General features: G+C 35.8%; 1 pseudogene; it reads right to left on the minus strand.

Moving 5' to 3' along the window:
* Positions 1-27027, minus strand: part of LOC108300136 — a 161536-nt pseudogene that overhangs the window by 4531 nt on the left and 129978 nt on the right.

Raw genomic sequence — 27027 nt, forward strand, 5'->3', positions numbered from 1 at the left:
TACAAAGAGAATAAAATACCTAGGAATACAACTAACAAGTGATGTGAAGGACCTCTTCAGGGAGAACTACAAACCACTGCTCAAGGAAATAAGAAAGGACACAAACAGATGTAAAAACATTTCATGTTCATGGTTAGGAAGACTCAATACCATGAAAATGGCCATACTGCCCAAAGTAATTTATAGATTCATTTACTTTATAGCTATCCCCATCAAGCTACCACTGACCTTCTTCACAGAACTGGAAAAAAACACCTTAAACTTCATATGAAACCAAAAAAGAGCCCACATAGGCAAGACAAACCTAAGCAGAGAGAACAAAACTAGAGGCATTATGCTACCTGAGTTCAAACTATAGTATAAGGCTACAGTAATCAAAGCAGCATCGTACTGGTACCAATACAGAGATATAGACCAATGGAACAGAACAGAGGCCTCAGAAGTAATGCCACACATCTACAACTATCTGATCTTCAACAAACTGGACAAAAACAAGCAATGAGGAAAGGATTGCCTGTTTAATAAATGGAGTTGGGAAAACTGGCTAGCCATGTGCAGAAAGCTGAAACTGGACCCCTTTTTTACACTTTACAAAAATTAACTCAAGATAGAGTAAAGATTTAAACATAAGACCTAACACCATAAAAACCCTAGAAGAAAACCTAGGCAATACCATTCAGGACGTAGGCATAGGCAAGGACTTTATACTAAAACATCAAAAGCAATGACAACAAAAGCCAAAATAGACAAATGGGATCTAATTAAACTTAAGAGCTTCTGCACAGCAAAAGAAACAATGACTAGAGTTAGCTGGCAGCCAACAGAATGGGAAAAAAAAATTTGCAAGCTACCCATTTGACAAAGGACCAATATCCAGAATCTACAAAGAACTAAAACAAATTCACAAGAAAAACCAAACAACCCCATCAAAAAGTGGGCACAGGATATGAACAGACACTTTTCAAAAGAAGACATTTATGTGGCCAACAAACGTATGAAAAAAATGCTCCTCATCACTGGTCATTAGAGAAATGCAAATCAAAACCACATTGAGATACCATCTCATGCCAGCTGGAGTGGCAATCATTAAAATATCTGGAGACAACAGATACTGGAGAGGATATGGAGAAATAGGATCACTTTTACACTGTTGGTGGGAGTGTAAATTAATTCAACCATTGTGGAAGACAGTGTGACGATTCCTTAAGGATCTAGAAATAGAAATACCATTTGTTCCAGCAATCCCATTACTGGGTATATACCCAAAAGATTATAAATTGTTCTATTATAAAGACACATGCACACATATGTTCATTGCGGCACTGTTTATGATAGCAAAGACTTGAAACCAACCCACACACCCATCAAGTATAGACTGGTTAAAGAAAATATGGAACATATACAATATGGAATACTATGCAGCCATAAAAAAAGATGAGTTCATGTCATTTGCAGGGACGTTGATGAAACTGGAAACCATCATTCTCAGCAAGCTGACACAAGAACAGAAAACCAAACACAGCATGTTCTCACTCACAAGTGGGTGTCGAACAATGAAAACATATGGACACAGGGATGGGAACATCACATACTGGGGTCTGTTAGGGGATAGGGGCCTAGGGGAACGGTAGCAGGGGTTGGGGAGATTGGGGATGGATAACATTAGGAGAAATACCTAATGTAGGTGATGGGGGCATGGAGGCAGCAAACCACCTTGGCGTGTGTATACCTGTGTAACAATCCTGCAAGATCTGCCCATGTACCCCAGAAGTTAAAGTTTAATAATAAAAAACAACGTACAAAGAACCACAAACAAAACAAAGAAAGAAAGACAAAGAGGACTGGCGCTGAGGAGTGGGGCAAACTACAGCCAATGAGCCAAATTGAGCCTGCCAAATATATTTGAGGTTTTATTGAAACACAGGCACATCTCTTTGTTTACCTATCAACTACTTTTGCACTATGGGGGCAGCATTACATATTGTGACAGAGACAGTATGGCCCAGAAAGCCTAAGATATTTACTATCTTATTCTTTACAAAAAAGATTTGCCTACCTCTGGTATATACGGTAAGATAAAATACAAATACTCTAGGAGTGTATATGAGGACCAGCAAAAATTGTTTTCAGTCTATCTGCCCAATCTCTCTGCTCTGCCTCCTTAGACACTTGACTGCCATATAATCAGCTTGCTGTTAACACAGATCCTACATGTTTTTTTCTCATCTTTGAAAGAGTATACCACCTGAAAATATATTGAGCACATGATTTGAAAAGTAAACTAAAATTACTTAAGAAGTTAGTTCCATTTTTCCCAACTTTGCAGACACCCTGTAGAATATTACACATTCACAAACGTATTGATGAGGAGTGGATGACAGGAACAATAGCTGTGGGTAAAAAGCAGTTGAAAATTTTCTGAAGCTTTTTTTTTTTAATGGCAAGGTTTGAATTACATTCATATAGATGTGAATTATTATTCTGAATGATTATATCTGAATATTAGTTAAAAAATACTTAGTGCTGTGTTTTCTGCAATTATGTTTCCCACAGGATTTAATGAAGTATTATACAGCACACATATATTCACACACACACACACACACACACACACACTCACACACACACACACACACACACACCCCTTGGAAAATGCTGGTTAAACAGATTACTGTAGAAATTCTGCAAGAAAGGGATTTAATATGCAGGCCTTCTTAAGATTATTCAGCTGTAAAATCCTTTTGATTTGAGATATTATTTATTCTAAAGTAGTATTGTGTGTGATACCAGTTGAACAATGTTGTACTAGTATATAAATATGCCACATATATATCACAGAACTATTACAATATTACCACAGAGGAAAGCTTTATATTCAGAGTTCTCTAAATGGTCGCCTGGCTCTACTGCTGAATAAATATGTGATCTTGGATAAGTTTACTCTCTTGCAAATCAGTATTTCTTATATAAAATAGATAAGATAATTCTGGCAGTCACTATATTAAAAGTTGTCAGAGGTAAATAAGATAGTGTAAGTTAAGTGCTTAGCCTGGCATCTGGCACATTATAACCAGTAGTAAATACTGCCTTTTTAATACTGCAATTATTAGCACAACTTGCCTCTACTGTTCAGTTTCATCACTGCCAATGTTTGCCATTACCCTTCTATTTTCCTGCCTGGAGCTGTGACCCAAAGTCATTGACTAGGATTTACACCCACAAAAGCCTAGAAATTGCATACTGGCTTACTATATACTGATATAGATCTGTGTGGTAAAATCAGCTTTAATGTTAAACTGGAAACATTATACTTTCAACATACTATGTTTCAGTACACTTTAGAAATATTTTTCACACAGTTATGGTGTATAGTAGCTAAACATATTACTGTAGTCTTCTGAGATCCATGAGACAAAAAAGAATTTCTTATTTCATGAAAAGATGACAAGAATATTTCTTAACCTAGTCCCTGAAATTTATTGTAAAATGACACAGAAAACCACACATTTCCAGAGAAGCTAGAAAAAAACTTCTTGTTATTTATATAGTTGATGTTGCTAGAATGCTAGGGAGTAAAGAAATCCTAAAAAAAATATAGACAGTCTTTCCTGTGGTATAGGCCTCTAGGAATTGGAAAGAAAAAAAAAACCAACTTATATTTATGTAGTTCTTAATACTAATATCAACAATAGAGCATAATAGTTTGTATTACATATTTCAAAACTCCTTTACTAATCTAATTGGATAATCAACTATATCCCTGTTCCGGGTAACCATGGATTTTCAAAATCATACATAGATTTATTCTGGAAATTTATAGATATGGGTAATATATATGCTCCATTTTTTAAAAGTAAGTTCTACTCTTTTAGCATTCACAAAATATTTATCTATTGTTGTTCAAATTTAGAGAGAAATTCAAGTCAAAAATCAGCATAAGAAGGTACTATAAACCCTCAAATCTAGGTGACCAAAACTGAAACTCTTAAATGAAAAAGAGAGAGCAGTTAAAATCTGTAGTTAAATAGTTGCAAATGAATTATTTATATCTTTTATAAATAACTGAAGCCTAAATATAATTCTTTTTTGTTTTCTATCCTGTGTATGATATTGGTGTTTCTAGACTTGAGAATCGTCATATTCTTTGGAATCACAATAACAACAAACTGGGTCAAGAAGGAATGACTGCCAAGGACCCATCTGCAAATCCTGTCTTTGGCCTCTCAGAAGCCTAATTTCTCTAATATCAACTGTATGTTTGCCACAATTTTATTGTGAGGATTAAAACAAATTAATGTATATGAAACAGAAATGAAAACCATAGATCACAAGATAAATCTTAAGCAAGATGGTGGATCATAAACCATCTGAATTGTTTTTGATCCCCAATTTTTGCAACCCTGGCTTCTTCTCATATTTAGGTTTTAACTTAAATATCTCCTCAGAAAGGGCTTCCACAAAGAATTAATTCAAAGTAGAAATTCACCTTCTCTGCCAGTTACTCCTTGTCTGCTACCACTCATAACAATCTAAAATTAATACCAATTTCATACCACTCATAGCAATCTAAAATTAATCCAAAATTAGCCTACTTTTCACTTATGTGTTAATTTTTTTTGTCCTGGTCCCCCTCCCCCTCTACGAGGCAGGGGGACTATTGTTAATTGTATTCATTGCTGACTCCCAGTGTCTGGGACATTGCAATGAGGACATGTGCCCTTCACAATCACTCTTGTTTCCATGCATGTCGATTCAAATGAATTTAGGTCTTGCAGCTATGTCAAACTGAACATTTTCATGTAACTTTCTATGTGTTCAATAACAAAAGGTCTTCAGACAGCAACTCATTCCTGATGGCAAATCTTATCCAAAAGAGAATTATTCTCTCTGTGGAGTCATTTTCATGTCAGATAAAGTCTCTTTACTCAAAATGCTGAATAGAATTTATCTATATCCAGAGAACCAGATGAGAGATTTATTTTTTGATTCTCCCTGTAAAGTAGTTAAGATAATTTAGACCACTGTTTTACTATTTCTCTCTCCAGAATTAGCCTGGAGTTAATGATTGTAAAAGCTAGGAGGTCGGTCTGGCACTCTCAGATGGCACAATTGTACTTTGTAGGCTAAAAGACTAGGTAGTTTATTCCTATTAAATAAAGGGTCTTAAAGTTTATGTGATTGGAGAGGTAAAATATCCATGTCTTACAAAAGTAATGAATCAAACCCCGTCGTTACAACCACTCGTGAAGTCTCACACATCAAGCCTTCCATTGGCCTCTCTGGCTTTATGCCTAGTGCTCTTCCCATCATTCCTTCATCCCAGCCACACTGGCCTCCTTGCTGTTCCTATAATCCTCAAAGAGATCCTAACCCCAGAAAAAGATAAGGCTTGCTCCCACATACCTTCAGTTTTTAGCTCAAATGTCACCGTAGCAGAGACATCTTCCTGACCACCCTGTTTAAAATCACAAAACCTTGCTCTGCACTCTACCTCCTTCCTTGCTTCTTTATTTTTTTCCCATAGCATTTATGACCATCTGACATACTTCATAATTTACTTGTTAATTTATTCATTTTGAACAAGGATTTTTGTATGTTCACTGCTAGGTACTGTTGGCACATGGTAGGTAAGTACATAATATTTAATTAATGAATAAATGAAAAAAGTAATTAATATGCAAAAGAGTAGTATAATTTCAATACTTGAACTTCAAACAGTTCATTAAAATGGATTGTATATAGTTCTCCAGAACTTGAGGCTGGTTGTTAATTAGATTATTGCAAGGAACAAAAACCGTGGGGTTACTCCAGGATTTATTTCAAAAGACTAAGGGGGAAGTAAGGAAGAGGAAAAACAATCTGCTCATGGGAAGGGGATGTCATACAGACCGCTGTCACTGACCCATTTCAGTAGGTCAGTAGGATGTTGTCACTGACGTGGTACAGTAGTTCTCAAGCTGCGATGATGTTTCAGAATCACCCAGGTGCTTCTTAAAAACACAGTTTGCCTAGCCTCCCCCATCTTAAAGTCAGTAAGTCTCAGTGGGCTCTGAGAATTTACAGTTCTAATCAGTTCCCAGGTGATTCTCATGTTGCTAGATTAACCACGATCCACACTTTGAGTTCCCTGACATAGTATAAAAGCCACCCTATTGACCTTGGGGGCACTCTAGTCCTATTGACTTAGTTCTTTCAGCCATGCCTCCATATTCCTGTTTGATCCTCTGTTAGCAGTTCTCATTTTTAACCTGAAGTCTTTGGCTCCTTATGAAATTTAGTGCATCGTGACTTCTGTTTTTTGCTTTTGCTCTCCGTGATTTCTGCCTTTGTACCACTTTGTGCCTGCTGACTATGTCTGCGTCTCTCATTTGCATTTCCCTGGGGAGTTTAAGGGTTGGATTGAATATTCTAATCACTCTTCAGTAGAAAGTATCTCTGTAAGGTATAGCTCTCATAACAGATATCTCACATAGGCCCTCTGGGTCATATAAAGATGCTGCATTAGCAAGGTCACATGGAACAAAACATAATTACCTATGTGTAAGGCACATCATGTATTTTTATTCAGATGGGGTCTGTAAGAATGAAGGCACTTGAGGGTGTTCAGAAATGACCACTGTATGTGACAGACAGCTGGCATGGAGTATCTGCTTCGAGGTGAACAGACAACTGGCATGAAGTGCCTTTAATATTTTGAAATGGTGTAGAAAAGAATGTATTTTGCTGCCAAATTGGCAATAAATTAGACTAGTAATACTGGACAAATTTTTGTTTTTCTCTGGCCTCCATTTCCCCAGTGACAACGTGAGAGAATTTGGCATGATGAACTTTAAATTCCTTTCCACATGCAATGTGCTATGACTTGATGAATCTAATTTATTAGCGTACATACACAGGTACATGACTAGGTCAGCCTCCATTTCCAGGTTGCTATGATATAATTTATTACAGGTGAAAATTATATTTTACTTTCTTTAATTGTATGGATATAGAACCAACCTGCCTGGGTTTGAATTGTTGTTTTGCCATTTACTAGTCATATGACCTTGGGCAAATTATTTTGTCTGTCAATTTTCTTATCCATAAAATGAGGATTATAGTAATTTTCTTATAGTTTTGTTGGATTAAATGAGTTATTACATGTGAAAGTATTTATAATAGAAATGAAAGTGTTTGAAAGGCTATCTGGCACATAGGAAAGATTATATAATTATCTTAAATTATTTTATATAAATTTCAATCAGTGCTATGTTTTGTCTAATTAATACACATGATTATAATATGCATGGGAATTTTACTTAGAATTGTGCTTAGAATATGAAGCCATCAGAAATTATTTCATTAAAATGATGCTGTAGTGAACCCTCTTCGAAGTATTCTAGAAATTCCTACATTCTTTTAAAATATATTTCTGATAGCGAAGAGGCACATGACATTTTGTGAGAGACTAAACTATAAGAACACAAAACATAGCAAACTTTGCCAAAGGCTAGGGGTTGGTGGGGAGTGGGAAAATTTTCTGCAAATGAGCATAGTGAAGCTTTTGTGTGTGATAGCAATATGCTGTATCTTGTTGTGGTGATGGCTACATGATTGAATACGTTTGTTAAATTTGTATACAAAAGAAAAGTAAATTTTTATTGTATCTATGTTATAGCTAAGTAAACCCCACTTTTACAAAGTGCTTCTCAGTGCGATATTTTGATAACGTGAGATTTTGTAAACCACACTGCTGTATATGATTCTGACCTTGCACATTGATTTCCTTAACTTGCTTTTATTCTTATTTCAAGTATTTGAAATATAACCTAAAATGTCAGTGGAAATCCTGCCACAGCTGCCTCCATCTTTGTAGGACCTCGTGTTTGGGTTTTTCAGTATGTGGCCTTTTCTCATTAATACTTAAAACCTCTCTCACTTCTGTAACTCAACATGCCATTCTCTACTCAACCTTCATCTCTGCCTACTCTTATCACCTGGGGCTCCTTAGGCATTCATTCACTCAGAAAATGGAAGCAAAGAGACCTATGTGATATTTGCTGATGCTATTGTCAGTGGTACTGTTTTATAAATTGTTGCTACTGGTTTTCTGAAAAAGAAAAAAAAACGTTTTTGGAAGGCTGATGACATACTCATTAACCTAACCAAACTTATATAATATTTCACATATTATTTTTGATATTTAAAAAATTTTATTCAAGGAACTTCTAGTTTGCTGAGCACTTTTTCATTATTATAAATGGCATATTCTACAAAACTTTTTTTCTCTGTATTTGCTGAGATCACATGATTTTTCTTAATTTTGTTAATGTGTGATAAATTATACAAATTGATTTTCAAGTATTAAAACAACCTTGCTTTCTTGCCATAAATCTATTCATTATGTTTTATTTTCTGTTTGTTGAATTTGACTTGTTAACATGTTGGTTAGAATTTTTGTCTTTGTTCATGGATGAGGTTGGACTTGATTTTCTTTCCTGGTGGTTTTCTTGTTAGGTTTTAGTATCAAGATTATAATTGCTTTATAAAACAAGTGGGATAGTGCTGACCTTTTTTCCATATTCTAAGGGTTTTTGTAAGATTGGAGATAACTATTACTATTTCTTATATGTTTAGAAAAATTTACCAGGAAAGCCACCTTGGCCTAGAGTTTTAAGACAGGTTTTAAATTATGAATTTAATTTCTTTACTACACAGGACTATTTATATTTCTAAAATTCTTCTTTATTTATATTGCTAGATACTCTTTATTAGATTTTTTCATATTACCTAAATTTTTAACATTTTATTAGCATAAAGTCATTTATAACATGCTCATACATTTTCAGTGTCTAAAGAATTTGTAGTAATATTTCCTTGGTTTTATGTGTTGTCTCTTTTGTGTTTTTTTATTATTTATTCAACAGTTTTAACAACTTATTAGTTTTTTTAAAATAATCAAGCTGTGACTTTGTCAATTCCCTCTAATATTATTTTTAAAATTTTTAAATATTTACTTTTTTCTTTTTTCCTTGAGTTTATTTTTTCCTTTTATTCTCTTAATCTTGAGATCGATGCTTAGTTCATTAATTTTCAAACTTTATTTTCTAATCTATGCATTTCAGGCTACAAATTTTTTTAAACACTTCTTTATCTGCATCACATAAATTTTGATAGTTAATCCATTATGTAATTTTTTTATAATCAGATAAAAATATTTTCTGTTTTTTACTGTAATTCATTATTTGATACATGGATAATTTAGTATTTCTTAATTTCTAAATAGGTGGGTATTTTCTAGTTATCTTTTTGTTATTGATTTCTAGCTTAACTCCACTGAAGCCAGATTTTAATTTTTTGAAATTTGCCTTATGACCCAGCATAAGTTCAATTTTGATAAACAATATGACTGAAAATAATGTTTTCTGCAGTTGTTAGTTTTTGTGTCCCATATATATTTGTTTGTTCATATTTGTTATTCATATTTTCAAATCTTTTATATCTTTTCTGATCCTGTCTCTTCTTGTATCATCAAATATTGAGGAAAATGTGTTAAATTTTTATGTTAATTGTGGATTTTTCAACATATTTGCAATTCTGTCAATAGTCATGGAAATTTTAAAATGTTACATCTTCTTGATGAACATTTTATTATAAAATATCTTTATTTGTAGTAATTATTTTTGCCTTAAAGTATATTTGATCTAATACTTAAATACACATGCGTTTTCTTGATTAGTGTTTGCTGGCATATAATTTTTAATTTTGTTAATTTCAGTTGTTACATATCTTTATATTTTACATGTCTTTTAAACAACAAGCTGTGTGTGTGCATGTGTATGTACATATGTGCTATCCAGTCTGAAAAAGTTTTTTTTTTTTTTTTGGACGGAGTTTTGCTCTTGTTACCCAGACTGGAGTGCAATGGCGCGATCTCGGCTCACCACAACCTCCACCTCCTGGGTTCAGGCAATTCTCCTGCCTCAGCCTCCCGAGTAGCTGGGACTACAGGCACGCGCCACCACACCCAGCTAATTTTTTTGTATTTTTAGTAGAGACGGGGTTTCACCATGTTGACTAGGATGGTCTCGATCTCTTGACCTTGTGATCCACCCGCCTCGGCCTCCCAAAGTGCTGGGATTACAGGCTTGAGCCACTGCGCCCGGCCTCTGAAAAAGTTTTTAACGAAAAGTTTCAACAGAGAATGTTAGCATTTTCACATATATATGCACCTATATTTTTCGTTAAATATATATTATTAATATTTTATATCAGCCCATTTCAAAATAATGATTGCCAACATCATGCTACTTCATCCTTAAATGTTTTATTCACATTCCAAGAATAAGGACATTTTCTTACTTAAGCACAATACTATTATCATGTCTAAAAAATGTAGCAAATTTTTCTGATAATATCTATATCTAGTCCATATTCAAATTTCTGCCAGTGTCCTAAAACTCTATTATAGCCTTCTTTTCAAATCAGAATTCAATCAATATCCATACTGTATTTGGCTATTTTGTCTTTTTATTCTTTTGTATTTAAAATCTAGAACAACCTCTTCCAACCTAGCTTTTCTCTTATGATGCTGAGTTCTTTAAGAGATAAGGCTACTTATAGATTTGTCTGTGATATTATTTGACTTGTTTCTCTAACTCCTATATTTTGTGTTAATTTAAAGGGTTGGTTGGATTCCTGTTAAGTATTCCATGATCTTCCAGATTTTATTTTTTCTGTGGAAAAGTCAGTTGTTAGTTTACTATTGCTCTTTTTAGAAGAGTGGTTTTCAACCAGGTGTGATTTTTCCCCCCATTGAATATTTGATTGTCTGGAGACATTTCAGTTGCTTCAAGTTGGTGGGTGGGTATGTTGCTGACATTGGTTGCACAGGACAGGAATTCTGCTAAACATCTTGCAATCCCTCTACAACAAGGAATTATTCAGTCCCAAATGTCAATCATGTTGAGGTTGAGAAACTCTGGCTTTAGAGTAACATGTCCTTTCTCTTTAGATTCTCTTAAGGGTATCTTTTTTTCACTTAAAAAAATAGTTTCACTGCAATGTAGCTATGTGTTTTGTTTTTGTCTATGTTTTTAATACTGCTCAGGGTTTGCTGGTCTTTTGGAATGTGTGGATTGGTGTCCACCATTAGTTTTGAAATATTCTCAGCCATTACCTCTTTAAGTATTGCTTTTGCTGAGGTATAGATCTAGGTTTTTTGGAATCTAAAACTTTTACAATTTTGTAACAACACTTAAATAATACAAAGTTGGTATGGTTTGGCTGTGTCCCCACGAAATCTCATCTTGAATTGTAGCTCCCAAAATCCCTGTAACTGAATTATTGGGACAGGTTTCTCCTGTGCTGTTCTCATAATAGTGTGTAAGTCTCAGGAGATCTGACAGCTTTATAAAGGGCAGTTCCGCTGCACATGCTTCCCTTGCCTGCTGCCATGACTGAGGGGCCTCCATACCTATGTGAAACTGTGAGTCCATTAAACCTCTTTTCCTTTGTAGATTACCCAGTGTCAGGTATTTCTTCATAACAGTATTAAAATGGACTAATGCAAAAGTTAAGTACAAATTGTATTACTTATTTAATACAATAAAATAAATCTCAACAAATTTCAGAAATATTCAAAATACAACAAAGTCTTTTTGAAAATTCAAAAGATACTAACTGATTAACTGCCTGATTTTGGTATAATATTTTTCCTTTGTCCATTTTTGATTTTTTGGTTACCAATTTGGTAAGCCACTTTCTGTTTACATAACAATTATTTGGTAATAGTATTTCTGATTGAGGGAGTAAAAATAAATGTAGTCTTTCCTTTAGCATGATTAATCAAAGTTTTTAATTTATTATTTATATTTTGAAAAAATTTATTTTAGCTTCAATAAGAGAAATAGAGATGAGAAAGTGGAACCAGAACCAATGATTCTAACAAGCTCCTCTGAGTAGTTTTACCATAAAAGTAAACAAAGAAGTGAGGGACACAAAGTTACAGGAATTATTTTTGTTTTTTTTTTTGTTTGTTTGTTTGCTTGCTTTGTGGTGGAAGATATTAATAAACAGTTGTATGCCAATGGTAATAATTAAGTAGACAGGTGAGGAGATGGGAATTATTTTAAGAATGTAACCCTTACACAGTTTTCTTATGAATATCTTACAGGAACTGGTATTTAATGCCCAAATGGAGGGGTTTGCCTTATCTGGCATGGTAAACATGGATCCACTGACTTCCAGGAAACACATACATAGGATAAATAAAGTCTGTGAACTTGAATGGGCAAAATACAACATTTTTATTTTTACTAATCTCTAACTGAAATTTAACATTTCCTTCAATATTAAACGTTGTCAACAAATCAGAATTAGCTACTAATACAGATTATTTTCAAATCACATAATAACTGTTGGAAATATCTTAAAATATCATTTACTACACCACTACATTAAAACAGATAGCTATTAGACTGCCTGCTAAGTCATTTTATATTATACATTAATAAAAAAGTACATATATTACTAAATCACAATTTAAAAATGTTTAGATAACTGAATGTAAATAAAATCAGTTTCCTTTGTAGTAATAGGCATTTCATTTTATGCATTTAGAACATTATTCTGAAAAAAGTCCGCAAGCTTCACCAGATTGCTAAAGGGCATCAGGGCACACAGAAAGGTTAAGAACACACGTGGTAACAGAAAGGAAGGCATTGAATATGAGCACAGAGGCAGGGACTTTAGCAGATTTGGTGCTGGAAATTGGAGATTTTTTCCCCTAATTGTTTCTAGTTTGCTCAGAGAAATAGAAGGCAAGGTCATTAGGAGGGAGTGAGAAAAATGGTGGGGGGTAAGAGAGATAATGAAAATTTGAGTATAAGAAAGAGGGTGTGAATTGGTTTTCTAAGAGAAGAAGAAAGCTAATTTACTAGGAGAATGAAGCAAGATTGCAGGACAGCGCTGAGTAGCCACTTGTATTTTCAAAGTTGAATAGAGACCACAGTTGTGAGTCTTCCTTCTGCTCTGTTCAGCTGCTTGTATTCAGGTGCAGAGTAAGTAAAGAGTTGATTTCACCAAGGTTAGGCCTTTACTAAATAGGAAGCTGGGCAGAGCATGGTGGCTCACCACTGTAATCCCAGCACATAGGGATGCAACAGCAGGTGTATCACTTGAGCTCAGGAGTTCAAGACCAGCCTAGGCAACAAGATGAAACCCCATCTCTTAAAAAATACAAAAATTAGCCAGGCACGATGGCACACACCTGTAGTCCCAGCTACTCAAGAGGCTAAGGTGGGAAGATTGAGCCCAGGAGGCCAAGGCTGCAGTAAGCTGAGATAGTGCTACTGCACTCCAGGATGGATGACAAAGTGAGACCCTGTCTTAAAAAGGAAAAAAAANAAAAAAAAGACAGAGAGAAAGATGAAGGAAGAGAAGAGAGAGGAGTAAAGGAATTCATGATTTAAATGTGAGTGTGATGATACTAGAGATAAACTTTCAATATTTATCTGGATAAAGAGAAAGATAAGAACGCACAGGGTGTTATGGTCAGTCGTGGGGACAAAGGATACTGTTTTCATAAAGTACATGAGATGTGTAAAGTTAGGGATACTACAGGAAATAAAATGGAGAGGAGGTTAAATAGAGTGAATGAAAAAGATTCTAATACAAATTGACACAAATTATGATTTAAGGGAGTGAGACACAAGTGAATATTTTAAGGAAGTTTGTAAGTTTAAACTCTAAAAGTTCGACATTGTAATCAGCCCTGTTTTTCTTGACTCCCTCTTTTCTAAGTTGTCATACCTAACACTCCATATGGGCTTTGATCATTTCTCTGCCTCTGGGATCTCCTGAAGTATATAGTTGGCTTCCTTTTATACTTGAAAGACCCATGCCCCCTTAGTGTTATAGAATAGTAATACTATAATGTCAATTAGCAAAACAGTGGCTGAGAATTAACATGTACTTTGTATTTGCTCTATTCTGTGAAATATCTGGCACTTTTTGTCTCTTTTGCACACAATCCTGTGAAATATAGATGAATAAACTTATTTTAAGAGGGGAATTAACAAGATTAGTGAAGTATAGGTATCACCTGATGGCTATAAACACTTGATTTCTTCATGCTGTCACCTAGGCCAAGAGTCATAGTTATACCATTTGTAAAATATATTTATATGGAAGCCTAAGTCTGGTCATTGATGACTCCCTGGGGAAATCCACTCATGCTATTAAATACATGAAACATAAATCTTACTTAATTTTGTTGTAGTTTATTAAATCAGCTGCCAATTTTGTTTTCTTTTTTCCTTTTATCCATCTTCCTTGAACCAGCAATTTCAACTTTAAGCAAATTTGAGACTATCAAAATTTGTTCCCCAAATCCTCCTGATCTGAATATCTGAAAGTTATTTTTGTCATTTTTCTCTGCGATTGTTCTCAGTGTTATAATTTTTATAAGTTGTAACTTATTTTCATATAGTGACAAAATGACCAGTTTATTATGAAATCCATGAAGGGAAAATATAATTTTCTGTTTAATTATGTGTATACCTGGCATAAGATTTTTAAATGAGCATTGGGTTGATTTTGGGCTTCCTGGATTCAACCTATGTATTATGAGGATAAAGCAGTCAATACAAAACATTTGGTTTGGCAGAACATATTAATTAATTCATCCCTGCATCAAACTACCCATTTATCCATTCATACATACATTCATTCAGAAACATCTAATGAATCCATGCCAGGGACTGTGCTAGACACTGCAGATATAATGCAGGGCAAACTCAATTTTGTCTTCACAAAATATACTATATATGTCATGAGAGACAAAGAAAACAAAGACAACTAAAGTGTGGGAGGAGCTTTAGAGAGTGATTCCGGACAGCATTCAGCTTGGAAAGCCTCATGCCTTCTCACAGCCTAAACTCTGATTCATATGTATGGAAAGGATGCTGTGCAAGAAATAGCCCTGTTTCTAAAATTGCCCTAAGCCATTGAGAATCATTAGAGATCACTAGAGAACTTCGGAAAGTGATGGGGCCCACTCCTACATATTTTCATTCAGTGGCTCTAAGGTGGATATGAGATAGGCCCAGTGCTGGTCTAAGCAGGACCTTTGTGGCTGTTAGGGACTGGCATCCCTCTGATGAGTGTGAACACTTGGACAGTATCGCTTGGCCATAAGATGACATGCTGAGATAGGCAGTCCCATGTCAGGGTGTGAGCTTGGCAAATGGAACACAGGATGGAATTTAGCCCTCTATCATCCTTTGCTCAGATACATTTGTGCAAGGCCTAACACAGCAGAGCTGGGTCTAGGAAAACGCCCTCCATTTGCCATTGTTAGGTGTGTCATTGTTCTAAATGTTCTCCTTAAGTGAATGTTGCCTGTAGGCCTCTGCCTCTCTAATCATTGTATACATATGTGTCAGAGAACCAGAACTTCTGAGTGATTTTTTCCATTGGATTTTTTCCATTGTTGTACAGAATTGAGCCCTCCCTGTCACCTTGTATCTATATGATGCCAAGTAATGAAATAAAATAAATGTTATCCACATAGACACCATTTGCCTATTTCTAAGCTCCAGATTTCCCTAAAGTTTTCATGGTTGAATAAAATTAATAGCTTTAATTTAATGATACTAATTACAAAGTTAGTAAATTTGTTGTCTGTTCTGAAGTGATCACCATTTGCTAAGTTCTGCATGAGATGATTTGATAGCTGGTGATCACAAACACAAGGGTATGAAAAAATGAGTTCGTTGGCAAAATTAAGGACTAGCAAAGTTTTGATTATAAATTTCAGAGTATCTTTCTATTTTTGGAATTTTCCAGGTTATTTCTAGGTGGAATGGGGTGAATTTGTCAAATGTTAGTAACAATACCAGAAAGAGTAACATAGAATTTATCAGGGAAATACTATATAGGTCCAACTAGGGCATAGGATAAAAATGGCTTTGAATTCTCAGGGAAAAAAAAATCACGGATAATTATTTTTTAGACATTTAGGCTATTCTGGAGTTCTCTGTTCAAGACAAAGGTAATGATTTTGGAAAGTAAATGTAACAGCTCAAAATAGATCTCTTTTTAAGAAGACCTAAATGTAATAGTCATATTTTGAAAGCAGAGATAGATTTTACACTTGAGAAAATGAAGCCAGAGTTCTAAAGAGGAAGAACAAAGGAGAGAAGAAATGTGCAGAAGGCAGTTAAATAACCCTGATTAAAGCTATTGGAAAAACCTCAGGTCATAATTAAAAATGAATCTATACCAGAAATAGGTCCTGCATTTTGAGCATCAAATAACTATAAGCTCATATTCTTTTTCCCAAACTTTTGATATTGGTTTTTACTTTTTTTTTTTCACTTTAGAAAATATTGATGTACATTTTCTGGGGATAAATGAAATACTACTTTAATTTTGGTCTGTATTCTTCAACTAGAATTTAATTTTTTGACTGTCCAGTGTCATGGGCTTGATATTTATGAAAAAATACAAAGCTACCTATAATTACTTTCTTATTTATATTTTTTAAGAGATTATTAAAGTAGATAAACATTTCTCTAGAAAATTTTTATATAAAAAACTAATATTTATTATTCAAGTGATTAGAATTTCTGTTTAACAAAATAGAATTATCCCCAGATTAATTGTGAGTTTACAAAGAATGGACTGGCTTCTCTATACCATAGTAGTTTTATAAAGGCTGGCAAATAAAGGGGTGTCTATTTAAAGTTAGTAATTTAAAATTCAAGACCAAATATCCCATCTGAAAAGCAGCCATTATTCTTTCAATGATTATTATTGACTATTTACTGCATGCCAGCGTCTGTGAATATCAACATGAAGCAGGGGAATACCAGTGACTGCTCATTACAGTAGTTCTCAAATATCAGATAATTGATTAATTCAAAGCTAGAGTCACAGAGGTCTCTGTGGATCATATGAAACATGATCTCATTAAAAAATGTTTTAACAACCCCATTAAAAAGTGTACAAAGGACATGAATAAACACTTCTCAAAAGAAGACATAAATGAGGCCAATAAGCATATGAAAAAAACCTCAACATCACTGATCATTAGAGAAATGTAAATCAAAACCACAATGAGATATCATCTCACACCAATCAGAATGGTTATTATTAAAAAGCCAAAAAATAACATGCTAGTGAAGTTGCGGAGAAAAAGCAAGACTTACACACTATTGGTGGGAGCGTAAATTTGTTCAACCATTGTGGAAGACAGTGTGGTGATTCCTAAGAGACCTAAAGGCAGAAATACCATTTGACCCAGTAATCCCATTACCGGATATATACCCAAAGGAATATAAATCATTTTATTCTAAAGAACATATGCATGCATATGTTCACTGCAGCACTATTCACAATAGCAAAGACATGGAATCAATCTAAATACCCATCAATGAAACGCTGGATTAAGAAAATGCAGTACATATGCACCCATGGAATATTATGCAGCCATAAAAATAATGAGATCATGTCCTTTGCGGGGACACAGATGGAGCTCAAGGCCATTATCCTTAGCAAACTAAGTGTGGGAACACAGAGCCAGATGTGTGCGTGTTCTCACTAAGTGGGAGCTAAATGATGAGAACTTAGGGATACAGAAAGGGGAACAACACACACTGGGATCTATCAGGGCTGGAGGGTAGGAGGAGGGAGAAGATCAGGAAAAACAACTAATGGGTACTAGGTTTACTACCTGGGTGATGAAATAATCTGCACAATAACACCCCATGGCACACATTTACCTATACAACACACCTGTACATATACCCCTGAACTTAAAAAGAAATCTTAAAAAGGAAAGCATTTTAAATATTTACAATAATAAAATGGGTCCTTTCTCTTAGATCAATTGTGTATTATACTGGATTTAAAAACATGTTATTTTAAAAGAAAATAGAGATATAGAAAATCTTCACAAATAAATAGATAACTCTTTGAGTTATTAAAGTAAACACCCATACAATCATCAGCAGGTTAAGAAACTTTGCCAGGATCCCCAGATGTCCCTTCATATGTGTGGCCCCCCCAAAGGCTACCACTATCTCAACTTCTAAAGTAATAACTTGGCTTTATTTATAGTGTTGTCACTGAGGTGTTAATCTCTAGTTTAAAATATAGCTTAGTCTTGTCATTAGAAATTTTATTTGAAATGTTTTTTAAGTCTCTTTTAATTCACAGTTTCCCCTTTCATCCCTCTACCCCTCTAACCTTACATCTGCTGAAAGACTCAGGACCTTTGACCTGCAGAGTTTCCCACTGATAGATTTGGCTGACTGCATTTTCATGGCATACTTCACCAATGACCTCTGTCTTTTGCAAATTAGTACCTGGAACCAGAGGCTCAATTAAATTCAAATTGGATCCCTTTGGCAAGACTCTAGGTGGTGGTGTGTTTCTTCAGATGACATGTAATATCTGCTCATCTCTCACTTGTAATGTTAGGGGTCGTAATGCCAGTGATCTTCAAGTGGTCTCTTGAGTCCTTTCAACATGATCCTAGATACTTGTGAGAGCTTGCTCACTATACAATTTGACAAGATTTCCTAGTTCATCATATGCCTTTTCCTAGTCCTGAGCCTGGAATCAACCAATTCTTCAAGAAGCTCTGGTTTCTTTTACTAGGGAATGACAATTGAAGACTACAGTCTGGGTGCAAGGAATATTCATTGCTACTGAGCAGGTCACTACTTCTGGGCGTCTTAGTGGGCAGAAAACATACATACATAGTTTTTTAAAGAGAATACCTCAAGACTTCATCCTGATATTTGCAATTCAAATTCAAGACTACAGGATTTCCACATAACTTCATTTATATTATATAAATAATCAGTCTCAAAATCACAGGGGATAGTACAATTTCAATAGCCCGTTTATTTTATCTTACATCATATACCTATCTGTCTTAAAATAACAATGCTATACTATCATCCCCACCATAATAAACAAGAACAATTAAAATACCGTTCGAAGCTGTGCGCGGCGGCTCATGGCAGTAATCTCAGCACTTTGGGAGGCCAAGGCGGGCAGATCACCTGAAGTCAGGAGTTTGTGACCAGCCTGACCAACATGGCGAAACCCCATGTCTACTAAAAATACAAAAATTAGCTGGGCATGGTGGCGGGCCCCTGTAATCCCAAGTTCTCAGGAAGATGAGGCAGGAGAATCTCTTGAACCTAGGAGGCAGGGGTTGCAGTGAGCTTAGGTTGCACCTTTGCACTCCAGCCTGGATGACGGGGAGACTCTACTTCAAAAAAAAATTATATATATGTGTGTATATATACACACACACACACACACACACACACACACACACATATACATATATGTATATTGCATATGCCCTTTTCATGCACCACAATTTTTTAGAGTTACACTACATCTACATTGCCTGAACTTAATACCATTGCATACTGCAGTCTTTTTTTTTTTAACCCTCATTTAGTCTTAGTTCTAAAAGTAACTATATATTCTAGATGTTTAATTCTCTTTAGTCATTTTGTTGTCTGATGTTCATTCTCTACTAATTCCTTAGTAAGGGCTTATGGAAACAATATTCACTTCAGTCTTTCGTGTTGATAACTGTATCTAAAATCTATGGTTCACATTTTCTTTCCTAGAATATCCTCCATTTTGTTGTGAAAGAAAGTGTGACTCTTGAAAAGTCTGCTAACAATGTAATATCTATGAGTCATTTGCTATTTTTGTTTCTTTTGCTTAGATGATCAATTGTTTTTCTTTTTTGTTAAAATCTAGTAGTTTTATTAGAATATGATTTGGTATTGGTTTTTCTTAGTTTTCTTGATGACCTCGTGTTTATAAACTGCTCTTTCAATATATAGATTCAAATTTATTTAAGGAAAGTCTTTTTTTTTGAATTACAGTTTTTGTATTGATTCTGTTGTCTTTGTTTTTTTCTTCAGAGACTTATTTATACATATTTTTAAAACCTGTCTTAAATATTTACCACTTTCTCTCAAATTTTTAAATATCTTCATCATGTTTATTTGATTTAAATTTTTTTCTCCCTTTTTCAGCATGTATTTCTCATAAGTTATTTTCTTATCATCTCAGTGTTTACTGACTTTTATGTTCCCTCTGGTTTAATCTTCATTTTATATGTGTTTTTTTTTTCTTTTTGAGCACTGCCATTTTATCTCTGAGGTTTTCTGATACTGATTTATATTTTTCTTTCACTGTTCTTTTATAGTTTTCTTAATATCTTTTAGCTCTGTGTAAAATAGGATACTGTTTTGGGCATTGAGCATTATCTGTAGGGATACTATCCTGATCCTTATTCTCTCTCTTTCTCTTTTTTTTTTTCTTATAATAACTTCATATGGGATTCAACCTCAATACTTAATCTTTGCTCATTTTTAAGGGAAATTAGTTTTCCCAGCATTTTGGAAGGAAGTCCTGCTCAGATAGGTTTTCTACCTTCACAGCGCTCATTCTTTTCTTGTTTTTGTGTAGTGTTCAAAAATATGGTGACTTGCTTTCTGAGATTTCCAAACTCTCTTCCCCTTCCCTACTTTTATCTGGAGCTTCTATTGTCTTCATCTCTGTTTCACATACCCTACTTGATTTTTATTCTGCTCCCAGGAGTTTCTACTGAATGTGAGCAGTCTCTGAAGAGAAAGCATGGCAAGTCCATTGCAAGGGTACACATGGTATAGTGGCCAGACTTTTAATGAATCCTTTAAGCTCCCTTTATGGACTCCTGCCAATGTTGAGTTAAGCAAAACCTCTCCAAATTTTAAGTTATTTCCAAATCAGCCTACTGTGCTTTCCAGTGATGAGTTTTTGGCTCATTTGGAATTTTCTTATTTTCAGGTCCATCAGATGCTTTGTTTTTTTTTCCTTCTCAAATGCTAATATCATCAAGTTTTGTGGTTGTATAGTCTGTCTTCACCTGCTTGTGTTTTTGACATTCCTGAGGATAGTCTGTTCTCTAATGTTGCCATGGTTGATTCTGTGTAGTTTTACTATCTATTTTTATGTAGGGATTCAAAGCTTGTTGCTGCTACCATCCTCCCAGAATCCCTTTTACTAGATTTTGATATAGATAATTTTTAGCCAATACCGAGTTATAATAAAAATGTGTGAAAGAAAACTATGACTGAAAAAATTGTATCCATTACTTATTATTATTTTACAAACCTGGGAAAATTAGATTTTACTTAATTTATATAAGCAAAGCCTCTTTTGTTACTGATCTCAGAAAACCTCTCTTGTGCTGAGATAGTAATATAGGGAAAATTGCTACAGAAAATGGAATATATTTAAACTGTCCATGGTAAATGATTTACCTATAGTCAGAGAAATAGACTTCATGGTATTTTTGTCATGCAACTATCACAAAAATAAGATAATTTAATTATCTGAAGAGAACCTACTTCTGAATGAGTTGGTTTTTTTTAAGCAAACTATATTTCCAACTTACTTGTGGAATACTTTGAAGGGAAAAGTAGAAAAGGTATTTCAAGGTTGTTATTTTTAAAACTAAAGATGCCGGTGAAGATAGAACACTCCGGGGGGTTGAAATTGCCTTGCTGGATGAGTAAATTGAATAGCTTGGAAGGTAATATCATCCCTTTCAGGGCATGAGAATACATTCAGGAAGTCAGTGATATTTCTACTAAAGATATTAAAGATATTATGCCTCATAAGAGTTAACGCAGTTTTAGGGGAGGGAGGCAGAGTGCAATAAGCAAAAGTGTTCAACATATAATATCTCGTCCCAGTCCTGGTGTTATCATTTATGATCTGTGTCATCTTAGGCAACTTATTTAATGTTTTTAAGCCTTGAATTTATTACCTGTAAATATGCATTATATGAGACAATTTAAAACAATGGTAAATGTTATAATATAAATACTAATTTTATTTACAGGGAATGGCTTAACACACCAAAACTGTACCTCTTTCTCAATTTCCAATCTGTAGTAAGTGGCATAGTACCTGTCCAATTGCCCAGACCAGAAGTTTTGAATATTTCTTCTCTTTCCTACTGGCAGCCAGCCAATCACTAGGGCCTACAAAATCTATTTGGTCAATATTTCTCAACTACATATATTTATCACTACACCCACCATCACTACTCTAGTTGAGGTCACCAATTATTTTTCATCTGAATTATTGCTAGAACACCCTTCAGCATTTCCCTGTCTATAATTCTTACATTTTCTAAGAATAGTATCCATGGCATAGCCAGAGTGATCATTCAAATGTGCATAAGATTATGAAATCTTCTTCCTTTACCTCCCTTAAATAACTATTATTATATTCAGACAAATTTCCAGCTTTTTAACATGACTTGGAAGGTCTCCACCTGCCTAGCCCATTTGTTACCATTTATAGTCCTTACTCACTACTCTGTAGCCCAGCAAACTAGTTTTGGTTTCCCAGAGATGGTGTGCATTCCTTTGTGTCAGTGCCTTTGTCTGGAATATATAGCCCTGCCATGTCTCTCACGACCAACTGCTAGCCTTCCCTGAATCCCCAAATCTGAGTTGATTGTCTGTCTTATGTGTTTTCACTACAACCTAATTTGTACTTATTTTGCATTATTCTTGTCTGCTTAAATGCTTTCCTCATTTGAGTTCAATCTCCAATAAGTCAAAGGCTATAAAATATTCACCTTTGTATCTTTCGTTTCTCATGACAATATTTGTTGGATGAATGATTTACCACATTGTGTAGTAAATTCACACTCTGTAAATGTAATGGTGAGCTGCATTTTAGGCTTGATTAGGAGGTTATTCTGAACTAAATCACTCACACAAAAAAAAGCTCCAATGTTTAAAGGTAGAAACACTCATTTCTGTCCCACTATTACATAGATGATCAAATTATGTTCTAATATTGTAGGAAAATCTCTGATAGACATCAGAATTATTGAGAAGATGATATTCTTCTCAATAACTCTTTTATTCCCTTTCTAGATATTAAGTAGAATTTATACATATTAATATGTGTGCCTTGGGGAGGAGGAGCCAAGATGGCTGAAAGAAATGGGTCTGGTCTGCAGCTCTCAGCAAGACCAGCCTAGAAGGCAGATGATTTCTGCATTTTCAACTGAGGTACTCAGGGCACCTCATTGGGACTGGTTAGGCAGTGGGTGCAAACCATGGAGGGTGAGCAGAAGCAGGGTAGGGAGTTGCTTCGCTTGGGAAGTGCAAGGACCTGGGGGACTTCCCACCCCCAGCCAAGGGAAGCCATGAGGGACTGTGCTACCCTGCCTGGATACTATGCTTTTCCCATGGTTTTTGCAATTTACAGATCAGAAGATTCCTTCATGTGCATAAACTACCAGGGGCCTGGGTTTCAAGCACAAAACTGGGAGGCTGTTTGGGCAGACACCGAGCTAGCTGCAGGAGGTTTTTTGTACCCGAGTGGCACCTGGAACCCCAGTGAGACAGAACCATTCACTCCCCTACAAAGGGGGCTGAAGCCAGGGAGCCAAGTAGATGCTGCTCAGTAGATATGGCTCCCATGGAGCACAGCAAGCTAAGAACCACTGGCTTGAAATTCTCAGGCCAGATCTTGCTCAGTAGATGCTGTTCCCATAGAGCCCAGCAAGCTAAGACCCACTGGCTTGAAATTCTCACTGCCAGCTCAGCAGTCTGAAGTTGACCTAGGACAATCCAGCTTGGTGGGGGGTGGGGCATCTGCCCTTACTGAGGCTTTAGTAGTAGCTGGTTTTCCCATGGTTTTCCCATGACAGTGCTAAGGAAGGCTGGGAGGTTTGGACTGGGCAGAATTCACCACAGTGTGGCAAAATGGCTGTGTCCAGACTGCTTCTCTAGATTCCTCCTCACTGGGCAGGGCATCTCTGAAGGAAAGGCAGCTGCCTCAGTCAAAGGCTTACAGATAAAGCTCTCATCTCCCTGGGATGGAGCACCTGGGGGAAGGGGCAGCTGTGGGTACAGCTCAAGTGGATTTAATCTTTCCTGCCTGCCAGCTCTGAAAAGAGCAGCTGATCCTGACAAGGGTGAATCTCCCAGCACAGGGCTCAAGCTCTGCTAAGGGACAGACTGCCTCTTGAAGTTGGTCCCTGACCTCCGTGCCTCCTGACTGGGAGAGAACTCCCAACAGGGGTCAACAGACACCTCATACAAGATAGTGCTGGCTGGCATCAGGCTGGTGCCCCTCTGGGATGAAACTTCCAGAAGAAGAAGCAGGCAGCAATATTGGCATTTTGCAGTATTGCACTGGTGATACCCAGGTGAAGAGAATCTGGAGTGGACTTCCAGCAAACTGCAGCAGACCTGCAGAAGAGGGGGACCTGACTGTTAGAAGGAAAACTAACAATCGGAAAGCAACAAACAACACCACCAAGAAAAAGGACCCTCACACAAAAACCCCATCCAAAGGTCATTGGCCTCAAAGATCAAAAGTAGATAAATCTACAAAGATGAGGAAAAACCAGCACAAAAAATATGGAAAATTCCCCAAAACCAGAATGCCTCTTCTCCAAATGATCACAGCTCCTCTCCAGCAGGGGCACAAAGCTAAACAGAGAATGAGATTGAGGAATTGACAGAAGTGGGTTTCAGAAGGGAGGTAATAACAGACTCTTCTGAGCTAAAGGAGCATGGTCTAACCCAATGCAATGAAGATAAGAACCTTAATAAAAGGTTACAAAAAATTCTTACTAGAATAACTAGTTTGGAGAGTAGCATAAATGACCTGATGGAGCTAAAAAACACAGCATTCATGATGCATACACAAGTATCAATAGTTGAGTCGATCAAAAGAATGAAAAGGAATGAACAAAGCCTCCAAGAAATATGGGACTATGTGAAAAGACTAAACCTACGATTGATTGGTGTATCTGAAAGTGATGAGGAGAATGGAACCAAGTTGGAAAACACTCTTCAGGATATTATCTAGGAGAACTTCCCCAACCTAGCAAGGCAGGCCAACATTTAAATTCAGGAAATAGAGAGAACACTACAAAGATACTTCTTGAGAAGAGCAATCCCAAGACACATAATCATCAGATTCACGAAGGATGAAATGAAGGAAAAAATGTTAAAGGCAGNAAAGGATATGAGAGACTGAAGATCAACTTACTGAAATAAGGCATGAAGACAAGATTAGAGAAAAAGAATGAAAAGGAATGAACAAAGCCTCCAAGAAATATGGGACTATGTGAAAAGACTAAACCTACGATTGATTGGTATATCTGAAAGTGATGAGGAGAATGGAACCATCTTGGAAAACACATGACAGGATGTTATCCAGGAGAACTTCCTCACCCAAATCTCATCTTGAATAGTAGTCCCTATAATCACCATGTGTTTTGGGAGGGACCTGGTGGAAGGCAAGTGAATCATGGGGTTGGTTCCCCCTATGCTGCTGTTCTCATGATAGTAAGTTCTCATAAGATCTGATGGTTTTATAAGAGGCTTTGCCCCGATTCACGCTGCACTTTTCCTTGCTGCTGCCATGTGAAGAAAGATGTGTTTGCTTCCCCTTCCACCATGATTGTAAGCTTCTGGAGGCCTCCCCAGCCATGCTGAACTTTGAGTCATTAAACCTCTTTCCTTTATAAATTATCCAGTCTCAGTTATGTCTTTATTAGCAGCATGTGAACAGACTAATACAGGTTGGATAGCCATAATGGGATTAGTATATTTATAAGAAAAAGAAGAGAACAGAATGCTCTCTCTCTCTCTCTCTTTCCCTTTGTCTCTCTCCTCTCTCTCCCTCTGTCTCTCCCTCTGCCATGTGAGGACACAGTGAGAAGGCATCCAACTGGGAATTAGGAAGAGAAAGCCCTCACTGGGGAGCTGAATCAGTCAGCACCTTGATATTGAACTTCTCAGTCTTCAGAACTGTGTGAAATAAATTTCTGTTGTTTAAACCTAAGCCTCCTGGTTTATGGTATTCTGCTATGCAGCTCCACTTGACTAATACACTTACTAAACAACCATTAATCATCATTGTATTAGTCTAAATGGAGGGCCAAATGAAATATATTGTTTATAAGCAGAAAACCAGTGTGAACCTTTGGTACTTCTAAGGTGAGAAACTCCAAAATGTCAAAAACCAATTAAAGTAACCATTCATTTAAAAATATGTGTGCCAGCTCTCTACAAAAGGAGAAAAATAATACTCCTTCTTATAGGGAAAGCTTTTATTGACTATATTGTGCTCTGGGCCTTTCTCCCATTTCCCACATCTCCAAATTTCCCCTTTCAGGAATACAGCAATATATTTTATTAGATGAAGCCTACCTAATGCAATCATTCTTACTGTATGACTCTCAGTACAGACAGTATTTTTCCACTAGTTTCATTACAACATTTTTTTCCCATTATTGGGATATCTGACAGCACAGGAAATAAAAAGAACTTACTACCCTTTATATTACCATAGGAAACTCTAAAGCCTATTCTAAAAATGTAATGTATCTTTTTGGTACTGAATATTTTGAAGAAATTTAAAAGACCATGCACTTAAAAATATAGATCCTCCACTTTATTCGTGTGTGTCTGACATTGTATGCGTTCTTGTTTCTGTAGAGATATCATCAAATGAACATCAGTTTGACAAGAAAATAAACATTGTCTTCAAAGCAATAGCAATACTTTGGTGTTAGTATTGTGCTGATATCCAGGGGCTCTGGATAATTTTAAGAACTGAAAGTCAAGGAGGAACTCAGGAGATTCATAAATGGAAAGAATACTGAGTTGAGAAGAGGACTGAATGTTAGGTCAAACTGTCACTGACTGTGAATCTTTGAAAAATTCATGAATATACGAAGCAGTTTCCTCTCTCATTGAAATGTCATTCCATATGAAAGACGAAGTCAAGTAAAATAAGTCAATGGATATTGAGAATTAAAAGTTTTAAATTCGTACAGTTAAAGCACTTCTAGAATATAGAAAAAGTGAACTCCTGCCCAGTTACTGGATAACACCCTTAGTGGGACTCCAGTCAACCCGCCACCCTACATGCTTCACACCATGTAGTCTTTCTTTTCTCTCTCTTGAAAAT

This window comes from Cebus imitator, unplaced genomic scaffold, assembly GCF_001604975.1.
Source record: "Cebus imitator isolate Cc_AM_T3 unplaced genomic scaffold, Cebus_imitator-1.0 Scaffold25, whole genome shotgun sequence".
In the NCBI taxonomy this organism is placed as follows: Eukaryota; Metazoa; Chordata; class Mammalia; order Primates; family Cebidae; genus Cebus; species Cebus imitator.